Source organism: Bufo bufo, chromosome 3 (genome assembly GCF_905171765.1).
Source record: "Bufo bufo chromosome 3, aBufBuf1.1, whole genome shotgun sequence".
NCBI lineage: Eukaryota > Metazoa > Chordata > Amphibia > Anura > Bufonidae > Bufo > Bufo bufo.
Genome location: NC_053391.1, coordinates 168,768,876 through 168,790,528, shown reverse-complemented (window position 1 = coordinate 168,790,528; position 21,653 = coordinate 168,768,876). Strand labels below are relative to the sequence as shown.

The 21,653-nt window shown below is 45.4% G+C and overlaps 1 protein-coding gene across 2 annotated transcripts in view; it reads right to left on the bottom strand.

Annotated features, from left to right (window-relative positions):
• Positions 1 to 21,653, bottom strand: part of STS (steroid sulfatase) — a 359,318-nt gene that overhangs the window by 277,101 nt on the left and 60,564 nt on the right. Inside the window, exon 1 of one of the 2 annotated variants that reach the window (XM_040423756.1) lies at positions 47 to 57. The exons of the other annotated variant lie outside the window; for it this stretch is intronic. The gene's annotated coding sequence lies outside the window, so the exon portion shown is untranslated. Of the gene's footprint in view, positions 1 to 46; positions 58 to 21,653 lie in introns of those variants that run through there. 2 annotated transcript variants of the gene reach the window in all.

Below are 21,653 nucleotides of genomic sequence, written 5' to 3'. Positions count from 1 at the left end.
CTTAAAGGGGTTGTCCCACAAAAAATATTTGTTTTAAAACCATTACCTGGATCTGAGTACTTTTGTAGTTGTGTGTAATAAAAAAATAGCATAGCCACCGAATTATTCAATATAATGTATATGTATAGCACCACCTGCTGGTTCCCCCCCCCCCATTTCTTTGACCTGCTCACCGACAAGGCCGCACATGCTCAGTTTCATCCTTCAACTGCCTCCTGAGCTGTAATAGGGAGAGCTGAGACACGCCCCCTTAGCTGCAGCTGAAAAGACACTCCCTTGAGCTTTCAGCTTAATATAAATCTAGCAGAGCAATGAATTGGGAGATCTCCAGATCCATGTGAGGTACAGGGCTGGTTCTAGCTTTGTTAGAAAGATTGTCATGTACTATAGGATGTCAGATTTTCATTTTCGACGTTAGTCATGGGATAACCCCTTTAAGTGGCAAGAAAACACCACACCTTATAGCAGTTAAAAGGGTTTCTACCGCCTCGTTTTGTCATATTTAGTTGTCAGACACTAGCGATCCGCTAGTGTCTGCTCTACCAAACAATGCCATTATAATTTGTGCAGCCGTTTGCCTAAAAAACTAATTTATTGATATGCTAATGAGCCTCTAGAGGCTCGGTCTACTCACCCAAAATGCCGCCCAGCACGTCCCTCCAGCCCGCCCATCTCCTCTGGAATGCGATCCTCCCTCTGAGCCAGCGGACGAATTCTTGCACCTGCGCGTCTGTATTCGGCGCAGGCGTAGTGAATGACCGAGATGTCTGTGCAGGCAGCGGTCAGACATTCACTGCGCCGAATACAGACGCGCACGGCGCAGGCGCGAGAATTTGTCCGCTGGCTCAGAGGGAGGATCACATTCCAGAGGAGATGGGCGGGCTGGAGGGACGCGCTGGGCGGCATTTTGGGTGAGTAGACTGAGCCTCTAGGTGCTGAAAAGACGCCCGCATAGCACCTAGAGGCTCAATAAAAGTTAGTTTTTTTAGGCAAAGGGATGCACAAAAAGCTATTATAATAGCATTGTTTGGTAGAGCAGACACTAGCGGATCGCTAGTGTAAGACAGCTAAATATGACAAAATGAGGTGGTAGAAACCCTTTAATGTTAACTTGTATGAAAGCAGTTACTGTTTGTACTGCCCTGATGGAGAGGTTCAGGAGGAGGCTGCAGAACCCATGCACAGCTGTGTTAGTGATGGTAGCAGTGGCACATGTAGCCACAGTATTAGAGGTGAGGCAAGTGACAATGGCAGTCAGGGAAAATGCAGAAGAGGAGGGGGTGGGAGGGGGCAGTCAAAAAACCCACCACAATATCCCACAGTATGCTAGAAGCGGCAAGGAAGGAGAGGATTTTGATGACGAATGTGTACTGGACAGGACCTGGGAGCCAGATCCGGGTGCCCAGGAGGAGGGTGATGGCAACAGCAATAAAGAAAGAGGCCGCCCACCTCCCAGAGAACAGCTAGGGCCATGTCCATTTTGGGATTTGGTGATGCCCTGACACTGAGTGGGGTAAGCACAAAACTTACCAGACCAAAGCCAAGTTAGCTCTGTGCAAATATCTCCCACATGGAAGTTTATCTACCCCTGCAAGAGCAAAATAAAATGTGGGCAACCAGACACAAACTTAGGCCCAGCACTAGTTAACCATATGAAGTGACATCTCATCCTGTGGACAAGCAAAGGTGGCTACCACAACAGGAGTTCACTTCCCAGCCCCTCTTTAGGCCGCATCCATGGGCAGTATGGGGGTCTTACACATCACTTTCTGCTTCTCCCACTCAGACTTGTCCTCTGCTCCATCAATAACCATTGCCAGGAAACAACTCTGCGTGCCCAACAATCTACTGGTGTGCAAGCTTAATTCCACCTGTCCAAGTTGCTGCCATATCCTTTAGTCAAGTCTGCTGCCTTCAGGGAGCTAATGGTATGTGGAAAATACCAAACAACCATAATTTCTCCCAAATAACATAAATCTCCACCTTGTACTCATTTGGCGGAGAATGTGGCCTGCTCCCTGTATTTCTTGCTGTGTGGCAAGGTTCACACCACTGTGGACACCTGGAGCAGCCATTATGGGCAGGGACAGTACATGACCAACTTTACCCTCTCCTACTGTGTCCTTCTCCCATACCATATAGATGGTGGGCTCTCTCCTTCTGTACCAGTGTGTAACTTTTTTTTCATGCTTATGCAATTTCCTGTATTATGTATACCTCTTTTCATATGTACAGCACTGTGGAATGAATAGCGCATAAAAAAAATAATGTCTTTCACAGCCCAACGGGTCAATGTTTTTTTGTATCTGCCTGCCTCCCACACCAGGACACTTTCCTGCCCCCAACAGCAACAGGGCACAGTGTTGCTTCCACTTCCTCTTCTTCCCATCACGTGTCAAGTAATGTGTTGACAAGCCATGTTGAAGCTAATCGGCTTAGGTGAGAGTAGCCATAGAGGTGAGCAGTTGCTAAAGTACATCAAGCAACCCGCTGGCTGTCACCCCACTGACTCCAACAACTGGTCAAGGTGGTCAGCAACAATGTTTGCAACATTATGGCCGCCCTGAACCTGATGGGAAATAACACATACTCTCTGCTCCATCAACCTAGTTGTGCAAAGGTGCTGGCAATATTCAGGAGACAGTCCTCACATTTTAGCCACTGTTACGTGATGAGGAACGGTTCTCCCGGATTTGCAATGACCAAAGAGTCTGCCACTACTTATTCCATTTTTTTGTGGGAGGAGAAAACCCGAAAAACAGCAAATTGGCCATTTTGACTTAATTCCCCATATGAGAGAGTTTTATATTTTAAGTTTTTTTTTTTTTTAAAACTTTAATAGTTCCCCCATCATTCGATTTCTTCTCTCAAACACCAATGCTATGCATTAGTGTCTGAGGATTACACCATGTCCTTATGGAGTCCTGCCACAGGCAGGTTCTGAAAAGGAGCTTGCATGCAGCAGCCACGGATCATTCAGGAGGACCGAGCCTGCCACACACTCTATGTAGCTTCCCCAATTCCCACAAGGGAAGCCAGTGCATGGCTGGAAGCATGTGCTCCTGTTTTTTTGTTTTTTTTGTTTGTTTTTTTTTACTCCAAGATGTGACCACGACTTGAGGGTTAAATTTATGAAAAATTACAGGTGTAATACACACCAAACTGATCAAGAGCTCATTCTTACATTCACCAAGAGTTCACATGACCCATTTTTCCATTCTTCTGACGATTAGAAGAATTTAAAAATGGTGCTGTGAACTCTCCTTTAGGCCTCATGCACATGGCCATTGTGCGCAGGACTGGTGCAAGAATTTTTGCCACCCTTGGCAAAAGCTGATTTTGCTGCCCCCCCTTGACCCGCCCCCTTTTTTGTCACCCACCTTTTTATACAGACTGTACCCTTCATTGTGGTAAGGCCATGTTTTTCCCCCTCCAGCTACATACCATGTCATCCACAGATCCCCTCACCGCCTCCTAGCTAATTTATTCACTTCACTTGCCGCTGAGGTAAATGCAGAGAAGCGCCGTAATCTTGCACAGGCGCACTGGATACAGTAGTCTGCGCCCGTGCCGACTACTGGCAGAGGCATAGTCGAGCGAGGTGTGCTGGAAGACGGCACATGTGCACGTCGCTCAACAATGCCTCTGGCAGTAGTCCGCACAGCCCGGTTGCAGACTACTGTATCTAGTGCAAGATTACGGCGCTTCTCTGCATTTACCTCAGCGGCAAGTGAAATGCATAAATTAGCTAGGAGGCGGCGCTGCAGACTGGATGAAAAAAAAGGTCCTAATGCCAAGCCTGGCCAGAGCGGCGCTGGCGCCCCCAGCAAAAGTGCGCTCTATGAGGTGGCGCCGGCCCTGGTTGTGCAGCTGGGACGTATCAAGACCCATTCACACCGGAATAAAAAATAAAGTTCTCCTATGAAGGTAAAATCTGGTGAACTCTAAGAAGTTGGCTGACTTCACTGGAGGAGGTGGTCCATGGGATAAAGCTCAAGACACCCAAGGACGCAACCTCCCCCGCCAGGATTGTTTGTAGTGTCGTGGGAACACAGCAGTATCCAGTACTTCTGGTGCTTTCCTTTATATCTCTTAAAATCACAGGTGATCAACGCATTTCAGGGGTTTGCCAATAAATATCCCCTTCATCAGGAGCAATAAAAGTAAGTATACAGATAATAAAAACATAGGGCCAGATTTATCATTAGCTCAAGTCAGAATAATGGAGTGAAAAAAAGTCAGAACTTTATGCGCAATCGCTTAAAATGCGCAAAAATTAGCAACTTTTAATAGCTCTGCACTATGCTCGCCAGTTTTCTAAAAGTAGGCGTGTTTTCTTATGCAAATTAATCTCTAGACAGATTTACTTTAGCGACTTAAAAAAAAAAAGTCGCAAAAAAAAAAAATGTGCAATTTCACTCCAGTGAGGACCATGCTTATCTTATGCGACTTTTTAATAGAGCATGCGACTTTTGTAAAGCTGCTTACTGACGGATAATCTTAACCGCCTCCGGACCGCCGAACGCAGCGACGCGTCCCTGGAGGCGGTTGATTCATTCCTCTTGGACGCATATACGCGTCCTCTCGAGAGATGTGAGATTTCGGTCAGAGCCGGCCCGCACATCGCGGGCTGGCAAAAGTTCGAGGAGTATTTAGTCAGCAACCTGCCAGCCAATGATAGTTGCTGGCAGGTTGCCGATTTAAAAAAATAAAAATTTGAATCAGAAGCCATATACACCTTATATTTATAAATCGCTTCTCTGCTGGTCCTTTTGGTCAGTTGGTTCCAGCAGAGGAGCAGACATCACTGAGTACCCACCAACACCACACTTAGCCCCCAGATCACCCTCCATCACCCCAATTAACCCCTTGATCGCCCCCTGTCAATCACCTAGTGAAAGGGAAAAAAGTGATCAGTGCAAACTGTCACTTTTTTTTCACTAGTATTGACGGTTAGGTTTAGGATAGTTTAGGCCCCTTGGTTAGGTAGTTAGCATCAGTTAGCGCCCAGCCCACCGCAGTCACTTATTTGCTGATTAGTGTATCGCTAATCAGCATTTGTACTTTTATAGTATCTGTAAGTGATCAAAACTGATCACAGTCAGATCTATAATTGTATTAGTGTCACCTTAGCTCGCCCTCCACCCAAAACGCAGTGTTTGCCCGATCAGGCCTGATCGGTCGCCCACACGTGCGTTCACCCACGCCCGCCCCACCGCAGTGACAAAAAAAAAAAAAAAATATATATATATTTTTTGATCACTGCACAAACACTTTACAAGCACTGCGATTGATAAAAATATCAAAACTTTTTTTTTTTTTTTTTTTTATCAATCGCAGTGGCCTCCGGTACTTCGCTAGCCTCCCATTTGTAAGACAGGCTTGCTTTTTTTCTTGAGTAGTCTCAGGGAATACCCCTAAATTTAGTAGTCCAAATGTCAAACAGGGGGTATTCTTCTGAAGAGGCCTACAGGATTCTGACCCAGTCGGATGAGGAATGGGAACCCTCATCTGACGAATCTAGCGGGTCAGAATATGAACCTGTAGAAAGCAGTGGCAGTCTGACCCAAAGTTTGGACGAGGAGGTTGAGGTCCCCGATACCACCAGGCATACCTGGCCCCGTGTTGCTAGACCACAGGTTGCGCAGGATCCGCTTCAAGGGCAGCAGAGTGGGGCTGGCGCTGTCGGATTACGTGGTGAGGCATACACCAGCAGCGCAGCCCATCCTGGACCTAGTACCAGCACTGCCGTACAACATGGTGAAGTGGCGAGCACCAGAAGGGCAGTTGAAGCTGGTACGGTGGCACGTGCATTAGTACCCATGTAGCAGCCACCACACAGACAGGCCCGTAGAGCCCCTAGTGTCCCTGAGGTGCTGGCAAACCCTGATTGGCAGCCCCCAACTTCAGCCACACCAGTAGTTCCCCCTTTCACAGCCTAGTCTGGAGTTGAGACAGCTCAGATCGGATCGGCACTGGGGTTTTTTGAGCTGTTTTTGACTGCGGAGCTCTTGGACTTAGGCCTATTGCACACGACCGTATGGCTTTTTCAGTGTTTTGCGATCCGTTTTTCACGGATCCGTTGTTCCGTTTTTTGTTTCCGTTGTGTTTCCGTTTCTGTTCCGTTTTTCCGTATGGCATATACAGTATACAGTAATTACATAGATAAAATTGGGCTGGGCATAACATTTTCAATAGATGGTTCAGCAAAAAACGGAACGGAAACGGAAGACATACGGATGCATTTCCGTATGTGTTCCTTTTTTTGCGGACCCATTGACTTCAATGGAGCCACGGACTGTGATTTGCGGGCAATAATAGGACATGTTCTATGTTAAAACGGAACGGAAAAACGGAAATACGGAAACGGAATGCATACGGAGTACATTCAGTTTTTTTTTGCGGAACCATTGAAATGAATGGTTCCGTATACGGACCGTATACGGAACGCAAAAAACGGCCAGTAAACGGAATAAAAAAACGTCCGTGTGCAATAGGCCTTAGTCGTGGCAGAAACACATCGATATGCCACTCAATTTATAGCTGCCAACCCGGGAAGCTTTTATGCCCAGTCTTTCCGGTGGAAACCAGTCCAAGTTTCCAAATTTAAAACTTTTTTGGGCCTTCTCCTCAACATGGGCCTGACAAAAAAAAAAAAGCATGAATTGCGGTCATATTGGTCCACGAACCCAATTCATCACATGCCCATGTTCTCTGCTGCCATGTACAGGACACGATTTGAGACCATCCTGAGTTTCCTGCACTTTAGTGACAACAGCACCTCTCTTCCCAGAGGCCACCCAGCTTTTGACCAGCTCCACAAAATTCGGCCCCTCATAGACCACCTTAAGAGAAAATTTGCAGATTTGTATACCCCTGAGCAAAACATCTGCATAGACTAGTCCCTGATACATTTTACTGGGCGCCTTGGCTTTAAACAATACATACCAAGCAAGCGCGCCCGGTATGGGGTCAAATTGTATAAGCTCTGTGAAAGGGGCACAGGCTATACGCACAAATGTCGACCCTGGAGCCGGTCGGTTGCCCTGACTACCTGGGGAGCAGTGGGAAGACAGTCTGGGACTTGGTGTCACCCTTATTTGGCAAGGGGTACCATCTTTATGTGGACAATTTCTACACAAGTGTGCCCCTCTTCAGGCATTTGTTTCTAGAACAGATTGGCTGCTGTGGCACCGTGAAACCTAGTCGCCAGGGCTTCCCCCAACGGCTCGTTACCACCCGTCTTGCAAGGAGGGAGAGGGCTGCCTTGTGTAACAAAGAACTGCATGCGGTGAAATGGAGAGACAAGCGTGACGTTTACATGCTCTCCTCCATTCACGCAGACACGACAAAACAAGTTGAACGAGCAACCAGTGTCATTGAAGAGCCCCTCTCGGTCCACGACTATAATTTGCTCACGGGAGGGGTGGACTTCAATAACCAGATTTTGGCTCCTTAGTGTCCCACTGCACCAGACGCTGGTATAAGAAGGTGTCTGTATATTTAATTCAATTGGCTATGTACAATAGTTTTGTTCTCTACAGTAAGGCTGGGAGAACAGGATCCTTCCTCAAATTTCAGGAAGAGATCATCGAGAACCTCCTGTATCCAGGAGGTTCCATGGCCCCATTCACCAGTGTAGTGAGCCGTCTACAGGAGCGACATTTTCCCAATGTCGTTGCTGGCACCTCAACCCAAGTGCCACCCCGAAAAAGATGTCATGTCTGTAGCAGGAGTGGAATAAGGCGTGACACCCGCTATTTCTGTCCTGACCACCCTGCCCTATGCTTAGGGGAGTGTTTCCGGAAGTACCACACACAGGTACACTATTAGAATAGGGATTGCGTGACACAGGACAGGCACAGAGGGGTCTTAGGGCCCTTTCACTCAAAGCTGCTGCAAACCTCTCCTTTCACCTGGGACAAAGTGCATAATGTACTTCGCCACATCTCTGGGCGATTTGCGCTTTGCAAAAAAAAAAAAAAAAAGTTAATGTAAAAGTAAAATGTAAGCAAAAAAGTTAATGTTCCAAAAGTTCAATAAAGTTTATAAAAGTTAATGTTCTGTTTCAAATGTTATATAAAGTTAATGTTAAATTAATTGCGTTACGGCCTGTTTTTTTTTTTGTTTTTTTACCTTCTAGGTGGACCAACCGATGAACCAGCTGCAGCACTGATGTGCATTCTGACAGAAGCATTGCGCTGCTGTCAGATTACACAAAAGTCAGTGTATGCGGCGCTGCAAGACGAGATTTCTCCTCTGCAGTAAAAAAATACATTTGCCGAGGCTTATGAGCTGAGGAGGCGGCGGTGTTCATATGCTTTGGCAAACACTTTGTATATAAAAAATTAAAAATCCCAGCAAAGATTTATTCATCCACATCGATTGATGTGAATGGAGAAAATCGGGTTTGCCAGGGCATACGGGCTGAGTGGGTTTGGATGTTGGGCGGAGCTCCTATGTCCTGGCAGACGCCTTTTCCCTCTTTTTTGGCAGAGATTTTTTCATCCACATTGATTGATGCGAATGAAGAAATCTGTGCCGTTCATTATTTCTTTCAACCCAGAGGCTGAACGGAAAAAAAAATAAAAAAAAATAAAATCTCATTACCTGTATGCTCAATATAAGGAGAATAGCAGAAACTCCTAATGCTGGCCATACATGTAATGATTGCGGAGACCCTCAAATGCCAGGGCAGTACAAACACCCCACAGATGACCCCATTTTGGAAAGAAGACACCCCAAAGGTATTCGCTGAGGGGCATATTGAGTCCAAGAAAGATTGCACTTTGTCCCAAGTTAGCAGAAAGAGACTTTGTGAGAAAAAATAATAAATAAACAAATTCTAGGAACTCGCCATGCCCCTCACGGAATACCTTGGGGTGTCTTTCCAAAATTGGGTCACTTGTGGGGGTATTTATACTGCCCTGGCATTTTAGGGGACCTAAAGCGTGAGAAGTAATTTGGAATCCAAATGTGTAAAAAATGCCCTGTGAAATCTAAAAGGTGCTCTTTAGAATTTGGGCCCCTTTGCACACCTATGCTGCAAAAAAGTGTCACACATGTGGTATCGCCGTACTCAGGAGAAGTTGGGCAATGTGTTTTGGGGTGTATTTTTACATATACCCATGCTGGGTGAGAAATCTATGTAAAAGTCAACTTTTTTTTTTTTTTTTATACAGAGAAAAGTTGACTTTTACAGAGATATTTCTCACCCAGCATGGGTATATGTAAAAATACACCCCAAAACACATTGCCCTACTTCTAAGTACAGCGATACAAACGTGTGACACTTTTGCAGCCTAGGTGCGCAAAGGGGCCCAAATTCCAATGAGTATCTTAAGATTTCACAGGGCATTTTTTACACATTTGGATTCCAAACTTCCTCACGCTTTAGGGCCCCTAAAATGCAAGGGCAGTATAAATACCCCACAAGTGACCCCATTTTGGAAACAAGACACCCCAAGATATTTTGTGAGGGGTATTGTGAGTTCATGTAAAAAAATATTTTTTGTCATAAGTTAGTGGAATGAGGAAAAAAAAAAAATAATAATTCCATTTCTGCTAACTTGTGACAAAAAAAATAAAAACTTCCATGAACTCACTATGTGTATCAGCGAATACCTTAGGGTGTCTACTTTCCAAAATGGGGTCATTTGTGGGGCGTTTCTACTGTCTGGGCATTGTAGAACCTCAGGAAACATGACAGGTGCTCAGAAAGTCAGAGCTGCTTCAAAATGCGGAAATTCACATTTTTGTACCATAGTTTGTTTATGCTATAACATTTGCGCAAACCAATAAATATACACTTATTGCATTTTTTTATCGAAGACATGTAGAACAATAAGTTTAGAGAAAAAATATAGAAATGTAGTTTTTTGAAAAATTTTACAACTGAAAGTGAAAAATGTATTTTGCAAAAATTTCGGTCAATTTCGATTATCAAAAGTAAAAAATGGCAGCAGCAATGAAATACCACCAAATGAAAGCTCTATTAGTGAGAAGAAAAGGAGGTCAAATTCATTTGGGTGGTAAGTTGTTTGACCGAGCAATAAACCGTGAAAGTAGTGTAGTGCAGAATGGTAAAAAGTGGTCTGGTCATTAACCACCTCCGGACCGCTGTACGCAGATTCGTGTTCCGGAGGTGGCAGCGCTGCGCACAATCACGCATATACGCGTCATCTCGCGAGACTTCGCTCAAAGCCGGCCCGCGCATCGGCAAAATTCAAAGAAGAAGTTCGTCACCAGCCTGCCAGCAACGATCATTGGCTGGCAGGCTGGCGATTTTCCAAAAATCCAATCAAAAGTCATATAACAGATCATATTAGTAAATATGATCTGTTATATGGCTTCTCTGCTGGTCCTTTTCGTCGGTTGGATCCAGCAGAGAAGCAGACTGAACTGTGAGTACACCAACACTACACCTTAGCCCCTGATCACCCCAATTAACCCTTTGATCGCCCCTGTCAATCACTAGTGAAAGGAAAAAAAGTGATCAGTGTAAACTGTCACTTTTTTTTCACTGGTATTGGCTGTTAGTTTAGGCCCCTTGGTTAGGTAGTTAGCGCCCACCCCACCGCAGTCACTTATTCGCTGAATAGCGCATCGCTAATCAGCATTTGTACTTTTATAGCATCTGTAAGTGATCAAAACTGATCACGGTCAGATCTATAATAGTATTAGTGTCACTTTAGTTCGCCCTCCACCCAAAACGCAGTGTTTGCCCGATCAGGCCTGATCGGTCGCCCACACGTGCGTTCACCCACGCCCGCCCCACTGCGGCGATAAAAAAAATCAGTTTTGATATTTTTTATCAACCGCAGTGGCCTCCGGTACTTTGCTAGCCTCCCCTTTGTAAGACAGGCTTGCTTTTTTTCTTGGGTAGTCTCAGGGAATACCCCTAAATTTAGTAGTCCAAAATGTCAAACGGGGTATTCTTCTGAAGAGGCCTACAGGATTCTGACCCAGTCGGATGAGGAGTGGGAACCCTCATCTGATGAATCTAGCGGGTCAGAATATGAACCTGTGGAAAGCAGTGGCTCTCTGACCCAAAGTTCGGACGAGGAGGTGGAGGTCCCTGGCAGCACCAGGCGTACCCGGCCCCGTGTCACTAGACCACAGGTTATGCAGGATCCGCTTCAAGAGCAGCAGAGTGGGGCTGTCGCTGCCAGATCACGTGGTGAGGCATACACCAGCAGCGCAGCCCTCCCTGGACCTAGTACCAGCACTGCCGTACAACATGGTGACGTGGCGAGCACCAGAAGGGCAGTTGAAGCTGGTACGGTGGCACGTGCACTAGTTACCCCGTCACAGCCACCGCACAGACAGGCCCGTAGAGCCCCTAGAATCCCTGAGGTGCTGGCAAACCCCGATTGGCAGTCACCAACTTCAGCCGCACCTGTAGTTCCCCCTTTCACCGCCCAGTCTGGAGTTCGGGTTGAGACGGCTCAAATCGGTTCGGCCCTGGGATTTTTTGAGCTGTTCTTGACTGCGGAGCTCTTGGACTTAGTCGTGGCAGAGACCAACCAGTATGCCACACAATTTATATCCGCCAACCCGGGAAGCTTTTATGCCCAGCCTTTCCGGTGGAAACCAGTCCAAGTTTCCGAAATTAAATTTTTTTTGGGCCTTCTCCTCAACATGGGCCTGACAAAAAAGCATGAATTGCGGTCGTATTGGTCAACGCACCCGATCACATGCCCATGTTCTCTGCTGCTATGTCCAGGGCACGATTTGAGGCCATCCTCCGTTTCCTGCATTTTAGCGACAACACCACCTCCCGTCCCAGAGGCAACCCAGCTTTTGACCGGCTCCACAAAATTCGGCCCCTCATAGACCACTTCAACCAGAAATTTGCAGATTTGTATACCCCCGAGCAAAACATCTGCGTAGACGAGTCCCTAATACATTTTACCGGGCGCCTTGGCTTCAAACAGTACATCCCAAGCAAGCGTGCCCGGTATGGGGTCAAATTGTATAAGCTCTGTGAAAGGGCCACAGGCTATACCCACAAATTTCGGATCTATGAGGGAAAAGATCAGACCCTGGAGCCGGTCGGTTGCCCTGACTACCTGGGGAGCAGTGGGAAGACAGTCTGGGACTTGGTACCCCTTGCCGAATAAGGATGACACCATCTTTATGTGGACAATTTTTACACAAGTGTGGCCCTCTTTAGGCATTTGTTTCTAAAACGGATTTGCGCCTGTGGCACCGCGCGAACTAGTCGCGTGGGCTTCCCCCAACGGCTTGTAACCACCCGTCTTGCAAGGGGGGAGAGGGCTGCCTTGTGTAACGAAGAACTGCTCGCGGTGAAATGGAGAGACAAGCGTTACGTTTACATGTTCTCCTCCATTCACGCAGACACGACAATCCAAATTGAGCGAGCAACATGTGTCATTGAAAAGCCCCTCTGTGTCCACGACTATAATGCGCTCATGGGAGGGGTGGACTTCAATGACCAGATGTTGTCTCCGTATTTAATTTCCCGCAGAACCAGACGCTGGTATAAGAAGGTGTCTGTATATTTAATTCAATTGGCGCTGTACAATAGTTTTGTTCTCTACAGTAAGGCTGGGAGAACACGATCTTTCCTCAAATTCCAGGAAGAGATCATCGAGAACCTCCTTTACCCAGGAGGTTCCGTGGCCCCATTCACCAGTGTAGTTAGCCGTCTACACGAGCGACATTTCCCCAGTGTCATTCCTGGTACCTCAACCCAACCGTCACCCCGAAAAAGATGTCGTGTCTGTAGCAGGAGTGGAATAAGGCGTGACACCCGCTATTTCTGTCCTGACTGTCCTGACCACCCTGCCCTATGCTTTGGGGAGTGTTTCCCGAAGTACCACACACACACACACACACACACACAGGTACACCTAGCATAGGGATTGCATCTCACAGGACAGGCACACAGGGCTATTAGGGCCCTTTTACTCTCAGCTGCTGCAAACCTCTCCTTTCACCTGGGATAAAGTGCATAACGTACTTCGCCACATCTTTGGGCGATTTGCGCTTTGCACATTGTCCCATGAGGAAGGAGAGGTTTGTTCTATAAAGGTAAAAAAAAGGAAACAAAAAAAAAAAAATACCGGTAAGTAAAAAAGTTAATATGTTCTGAAGTTAATAAAGTTATTGCTTTGCGGCCTGGTTTTTTCTTTTTTGTTTTGTTTTTTTTACCTTCCAGGTGGACCAACCGATCGACCAGCTGCAGCACTGATGTGCATTCTGACAGAAGCATTGCGCTGCTGTCAGATTACACGCAAGTCGGTGTATGCGGCGCTGCAAGACGAGATTTCTCCTCTGCAGTAAAAGATATGTTTGCCGAGGCATATGAGCTGAGGAGGTGGCGGTGTTCATATACTTTGGCAAACACTTTGTATATATAAAAAAAAAAAATCCCGGCAATAATTTATTCATCCACATCAATTGATGTGAATGGATAAATCGGGTTTGCCAGGGCATACGAGCTGAAGTGGGTATGGATGTTGGGCGGAGCTCCTATGTCCTGGCAGACGCCTTTCCCCTCTTTTCTTTTTTTGGCAGAGATTTTTTCATCCACATTGATCGATGCGAATGAAGAAATCTGTGCCGTTCATTTTTTTCTTTCAGCCCAGAGGCTGAACGGAAAAAAAATCTTATTACCCGTATGCTCAATATAAGGAGAATAGCAGAAACTCCTAATGCTGGCCATACATGTAATGATTGCGGAGACCCTCAAATGCCAGGGCAGTACAAACACCCCTCAAATAACACCATTTTGGAAAGAAGACACCCCAAGGTATTCGCTGAGGGGCATATCGAGTCCATGAAAGATTGAAATTTTTGTCCCAAGTTAGCGGAAAGGGAGACTTTGTGAGAACAAAATCAAAAAAAATCAATTTCCGCTAACTTGTGCCAAAAATTTTTTTTTTTTCAATGAACTCGCCATGCCCCTCATTGAATACCTTGGGGTGTCTTTCCAAAATGGGGTCACATGTGGGGTATTTATACTGCCCTGGCATTTTAGGGGCCCCAAAGCGTGAGAAGAAGTCTGGTATCCAAATGTCTAAAAATGCCCTCCTAAAAGGAATTTGGGCCCCTTTGCCCACCTAGGCTGCAAAAAAGTGTCACACATCTGGTATCTCTGTATTCAGGAGAAGTTGAGGAATGTGTTTTGGGGTGTCTTTTTACATATACCCATGCTGGGTGAGAGAAATATCTTGGTCAAATGCCAACTTTGTATAAAAAAAAAAAAAAAATGGGAAAAGTTGTCTTTTGCCAAGATATTTCTCTCACCCAGCATGGGTATATATAAAATGACACACCAAAACACATTCCCCACCTTCTCCTGAGTACGGAGATACCAGATGTGTGACACTTTTTTGCAGCCTAGGTGGGCAAAGGGGCCCACATTCCAAAGAGCACCTTTCGGATTTCACTCGTCATTTTTTACAGAATTTGATTTCAAACTCCTTACCACACATTTGGGCCCCTAGAATGCCAGGGCAGTATAACTACCCCACAAGTGACCCCATTTTGGAAAGAAGAGACCCCAAGGTATTCGCTGATTGGCATAGTGAGTTCATAGAACTTTATTTTTTGTCACAAGTTAGTGGAATGAGACTTTGTAAGAAAAAAAAAAAATCTTTTTCCGCTAACTTGTGACAAAAAATAAAAAGTTCTATGAACTCACTATGCCCATCAACGAATACCTTAGGGTGTCTACTTTCCGAAATGGGGTCATTTGTGGGGGGTTTGTACTGTCTGGGCATTGTAGAACCTCAGGAAACATGACAGGTGCTCAGAAAGTCAGAGCTGCTTCAAAAAGCGGAAATTCACATTTTTGTACCATAGTTTGTAAACGCTATAACTTTTACCCAAACCATTTTTTTTTTTATCAAAGACATGTAGAACAATAAATTTAGAGCAAAATTTATATATGGATCTCGTTTTTTTTGCAAAATTTTACAACTGAAAAATGTCATTTTTTTGCAAAATTTCAATTAACAACAAAAAAAGTAAAAATGTCAGCAGCAATGAAATACCACCAAATGAAAGCTCTATTAGTGAGAAGAAAAGGAGGTAAAATTCATTTGGGTGGTAAGTTGCATGACCGAGCAATAAACGGTGAAAGTAGTGTAGGTCAGAAGTGTAAAAAGTGGCCTGGTCTTTCAGGGTGTTTAACACTGGGGGCTGAGGTGGTTAAGGAAGTTTAAGCTATGGGGAGCTCAGGTGGTTAAATAACCCTAATGAGTCAAACAATTTTTCTTTTCAAGACTGTGTTAAATAGATTTTTTTTAAATATAGAAACTCAATAAGTCCAGCTTCAGTTGAAAATAATAGCAGACCATCTGACCAGGGTAAACAATAGCCAATCACTTTCAAGTCAGTAAAATGAAGTGTTAAACTAGAAAACAATCTCTAAATTGCCACACTTAATGAAGAGAGCAGGATGAGGCTTTACAGTTCAGGTTCCAAGGCTGATACTTTATTATACAGTTACAAAAATAATTAGCCCTTCTTGAGTTCAACAAATCTTTTCTAGGGAAATACAGAACAAACACGACAATTCATTAGCGAGAACAGCAATCAGTCAGCTGCTGGATCAAGGTCACAGCTCATTTCATACACTGAAAATAACCACCTGAGTTCACGGTAATGGCTTTCAGCATTCACACAGAAGAGCCAAGTTTACTAACCGAAATGCATCATCAATGTAAATGACTGTACTGAAGGTTGCTGTACGGAGGAAGAAGCAATTACTCATAAAAGATAACATGGTAAACAATATAGCTATATTATTCTGGTTTGGATATTCAACCAGGCAATGAAATTATTTTAGAAGTATATTAACATTATTTGATGAAATTCAGTACAATTTAATTTCATGAGGACGCCCCAAAATCTTTATGTTGCAGAATTCTGGTGGAGAACACCCACAGTCATAGGCTTCACAGATGTAAAGTAACCACCGTTGCGTGACATACCTTTAACATATAGTATGCCTATGCTATATATGTACTGTGTTACATTAACCCATTCAGTATATTGGGCGCACAGGTACACCCGATGCCAGGTCTTTAAAGATGGCACCAGCTCACCGAGTAGGGACCACAGCCACTGGGTGCCTTCAGTTTTACACAGCAGACACCCAGGTGCTGAGCCCATGATTGGCAAAAAGCCAATCACTGACTTAACCCCTCAGATACCATGGTCAGTTGCAACCATGGCATCTGAGGTCTTTTCCTGTGTGCTGCACTCCCAGAGACCAAACAGTTCCCCTGGTCCACTAAGGTAAAAAAAAAAAAAAAAAAAAAACACACAGACACCAGCAATGTGTGGCCCTCATTTTGCAGACCGCACATTGCAGACACTTAATAGAAAATGCCTAATCTTGTCCACAATTGCGGACAAGAATAGGATATGTTCTATTTTTTTCTTTGGGAACGGAATTGCGCACCCGAAAGTGCAGATCCGCAATTCCGGATACGGGCTGCACATTGTACGGCCCCCATAGAAATGAATGGGTCTGCAACTCCATTCCACAAAATGCAGAACAGAATTGCAGATGTGTGAATGAACCCCAACTCTTCATCTCCCCCAAAAAAGGTTTTAATAAAACAGGATCAAAGAGTCATACATAGCCAAAATAGTACCAATAAAAAAAGCTTGCCCCACAAAACATGCACCCTCATATTGCCCTGTAGATTTAAAACAAAGTTTTAGGGGTTTGAATATGATGAAGAAAAAAAAAAAAAAATTCTCTTTGCAGCATTATATTCTGACTTTTTTTTTTTACATCTATAGAGCTGTGCAATTGCTTCTTTTTCTCAATGTGATCTGTAGTTTTTATCGATACACACCAAAAATTGTATGACTTTTTAATCACTTTTCATTCCATTTTCTTTGGGAGGTGAAGTGATTGGGGGGGGGCAGACATGCATTACATTAAAGGATAACTGTCACATTTAGACCCCAATTAGAATTTTCATATATGTAGTTACTAATAACATGATATTCCAGAATCAGTTACCATTAGGCTCCATTCACACATACGTGGTGTGTTGCGGATCCGCAACACACCCGCCCAGCACCCCTATAGAAATGCCTATTCTTGTCCACAAGCTGCGGACAAGAATAGGACATGTTCTATCTTTTGTGGAGCTGCTGACCCGAAGATTAGGGCCGCACTCCGCAAATGCGGATAGCACACTGTGTGCTGTCCACATCCATTCCATCCCCATAGAAAATGAATGGGTTCACACCCGTTCCGCAAAATTGCAGAACGGATGCGGACGTGTGAATGGAGCCTTAGACTGACTTAACCCATCTATACTAATAAAAGCCCTGTGTACGTGCTCAGGGCTGTTGTCTGTGCCGATTAGTGAAGTGCGCAGCGCACAAACCAATCAGCACACAGCAGCAGGGTGCATGTGTGCCGATTATATACCATCGGATCAGAGTTTTCTCCAATCCAATGTTATATTTTAACTTGAAGCGTCCCCATCACCATGGGAACGCCTCTATGTTAGAATATACCATCGGATTTGAGTTAGATCGTGAAAACTCAGATCTGACAGTATATTCTAACAGAGGCGTTCCCATAGTGATGGGGACTCTTCAAGTTAGAATATACTAAGAACTGTGGACATAACTGCCCCCTGATCGGTTACCATGGCAGCCAGGACGCTACTACAGTCCTGGCTGCCATGGTTACTTAGCAATTTTAGAAGCATTATACTTACCTGCGCTGTCTGTGGCCGGTAAGGCACACAAGATGGTCATCCGCGTCCGTGATCAGTGTCCGTTTTTTTCCTATCATTTTCAAGGCAAACTTGACTTAGATTTTTTTTTTTCACTTTTCATGTCTGGTGATCCTCCAAAAATCAAGGAAGACACACGGAAACGGATCACGGAACAACGGAACCCCGTTTTGTGGACCGTGAAAAAAATACTGTCGTGTGCATGAGGCCTTACAGTAAGAGAAAATATTATCTAAACTAATAAAAGCCCTGTGTATGTGCCAATTATAGAAGTGCGCATGCGCTGCGGACAGACACAGGCCAATCCAGGTCGCAGAGCCGGGCTCAGGGGCACCGCAGCGCTCAGGGAGTAGGACGCCAGGAGCCGGGCACAGCGACTTTCAGAGTTACTCTGCCCGGAGCACACGGGACAGCGCAGCCGTCACAGATCACGGGGAGCCGTCCACACTGAGAGCCGGCTATCTTACTCATTATGCCGCACTGCACATGCGCCCGCTTCCCCACATGCGCAGTGCGGCCAGACACCGCTCCATCGGCACACACTCCACTGACACTACATGTGCAGCATCCTATTGTAATGGCAGCGGGGGGCAGTCACTGTATTGCACCAGCCCCGCTCACTTATTACATGGTGAGGCAGGAGGCCTGGCGGGCGGCCAGGCACTGGTAGCGCAACTCACTAAGTGACGCCCCTGCTCCGCCCACTGCATGAATGAAGCAGGTGGCGCAGGCGCATGACGTAGTGAGTTAGGCTGCCAGTGCCTGGCTGCCCGCCCAGCCTCACCATGTAGTAAGTGAAGATTGTTATTATTACAGTTATTCAAAGTATTACTACTCTGAGCGGGGTCGGTGCAATACAGTGACTGCACCGGGCCCCGCTGCCATTACATTCACACTAAACAGTGACACTTATGGGGGAAGGGGGGGGGGGGGGGGGAACTGTGGATGACACAGCATAAGATGCTAAGTGCCAGCCACAGACCAGCCCCATAACAGTGCCAGCACTACTGTAACGGGCTTAATGTCTAGTATTAAAAAGGTTTCAGCCCTTAGCAACCAGTCTGCATAAAACTGCAATTTCACTATTCAGTTAAGATGGCCACCACTGCCCTCACCCTTAAGCTAATTCTGCCTGCCCTCACTCGCCAGTAACAATAGCCCCCAAAAGTGTCAGTAACCAGAGCCCTCCCCCTAAAGGGTTAATCTCCTGCAGCACAAAGGGGTCCTCTTACCCCATGTTGCTTTCATTTATACACTGAGCAGACGGCAGATCTCCCTTCCCTGATCTGCGCTGCTTCAACTCTGCTGAGTGAGGGAGCGTCTGCCAAGCGCAGGGACAGGGAGAAGTGCACACAGCCCAGGCACGGTTATCAGCTGCTGGGGAGGACCTGGCTTTAATCATTTACTTACAGTCCCTGGCTGTCAGTAACGCGACACTGCACTCTGTGTGCTCCGTCCTTCAACAGATAGACGGACCATGTCTAGCAACCCTATTTTAAGCACAGGTATAAGTAGGCAGTACAGGGAACAAAACTGTGGAATTAAGGGATATAGAGATATCTATGTATATATCTCTCTCTCTCTCTCTTTAACCCCTTAAGGAGTTATGCTGTACCGGTAAGTCCTGTTTCCCAAGTCCTTAAGAACCCATGACGTACCGGTACATCATGTGTTGTTCCGATCACCGCCGCCCAGTGATCTGAACCCGGTGCCTGCTCAAATCATTGAGCAGGCACCTTGGCTAAATGCACGGGGAGGGGGGGGGGGGCCCTTGACACCGCGCCCCCCCCCCCCGTGTCGGCGATGGCCGCAAACCGCAAGTCAATTCAGGCCTGCAGTTTGCGGCTTTTGCCTGTGCTTGCGGCGGTGATCGGGCGTGCCATCGGGTCCCCACGCGGCTGTAGGGGGTACCCAATGGCATGGAAGGCAGCGCGATGCCTAAGGAAGCTGTATGAGTAATACTCACTGTATTACTCATACAGCCAATGCATTCCAAAACAGAAGTATTGGAATGCATTGAAAAGGATTAGACCCCCAAAAGGTCAAGTCCCAAAGTGAAAAAAATAAAAAATCTATACATATTAGGTTTTGCCGCATCCACGACAACCTGGTCTATAAAAATACCACATGATCTAACCTGTCAGACGAATGTTGTAAATAACAAAAAATAAAAATGGTGCCAATACAGCCATTTTTTGTTATCATACCTCACAAAAAGTGTAATATAGAGCAACCAAAAATCATATGTAACAACAAAACTGCCACCCTATTCCGTAGTTTCTAAAATGGGTCCACTTTTTTGGAGTTTCTACTCTAGGGGTGCATCAGGGGGGCTTCAAATGGACATGATGTCAAAAACACCAGTCCAGCAAAATCTGCCTTCCAAAAACCGCATGGCATTCCTTTCTTTCTGCGCCCTGTTGTGTGCCTGTACAGCGGTTTACGACCACATATGGGGCGTTTCTGTAAACTACAGAATCTGGGCCATAAATATTGAGTTCGGTTTGGCTGTTAACCCTTGCTTTGTAACTGGAAGAAAAAAAATTTAAATGGAAAATCTGCCTAAATAGTGAAGTTGTATCTCTATTTTCCATTGATTCTTGTGGAACACCTAAAGGATTAACAAAGTTTGTAAAATCTGTTTTGAATACCTTGACGGGGCGTAGTTTATATCTCAGAATGGCCTGGATAAGTCAAAGTGTTTTAAAGTTATCAGCAGTTAAAGTGACACTGGTCAGATTTGCAAAACATGGCCCGGTCTTTAAGGTGAAACCCCAGATTTACTTACACACACACACACACACACACACTATACCGTACTATTAGGGGATTCATATAGAAAAGTAGTGTAACATTTCTTGACAAAAATTATTGTTTAAAGATTAACCAAAATTTAACCAATGTGACATTTGATAAATGTGGTGAAGAGTACACCAATGCAGACAGAAGGAAAACGGACAAATTATTCCCCTCATGATAAATTCCCCCATAGCCTTTACATTCAGGTCCAACAACAAAACTGAACTGCCGAGGGCTACCTACATAGAAAAGCTTGTAACGATACAAGTGGCTGACCACCAACCGCTCACAAAAGGACATGAACAGGTTTTACCTTGGAGGACAGCAGAAAACCTCTCCACACAAAGCCTGTCTTCTGAGATTGCTCCCTCTCTCCAGTCCACACCTGGCACCTAAATATCCCAGTAATGGGCTGGACTGTGTTACAAAGAAAACCAGTACTGGCCTGGCCGGCATGGGATTGATGGGCTTCACTACCAACCTGCCCATCATTCCGTATAATCCCAGGCCTGAAAACAGAACTTACCAAAAGCCTTTGGCAAACTACACGTACGTATGGGTTTCTTAGGATATGTTCAGATGATGGATTTTGAAAATGTGCTGATTTTGTATGCAATTTTTGTGCTTTTTTTTTTTCCAGCTTCGCATTTATTTCAACGGGAGAAGCAGCGTGGATTCCGTTCCAAGATAGGGCGGCTGTTTTGTTTTTTCCATGCAGTTTTTTCAGTGTAGAAAAAAAAAGAAAGTTTTGCCTCCCATTAAAATGAATGGGACGCTTTTTAGAGGCCTTTTTTTTGGCTCGGATTCCGCGTGGCAAACCGCCATTGTGTGAACAGACCCTCAGTGTGCCTATACTCGGTGCTAGTTTGTGTGCAGGAAATCTGCACCAAATCTGAACCAAAAAAACGCAAATACATTTTGGTACGTTTTTATGCGGATTTGGCATCATGCACATGGTCGTTGTTGGCCGCTGCCCGCATTACGGTCCGCAAACAGTGGGTCTGCAATATACGGCACCAGCCATTTGTGCAGTGCTAAACGCAGGCACGGAACCCCGCGGAAGCACTACGGTTTTCTGCCCATGTCTCCGTAGTGCATGCACTACTTTGTTTA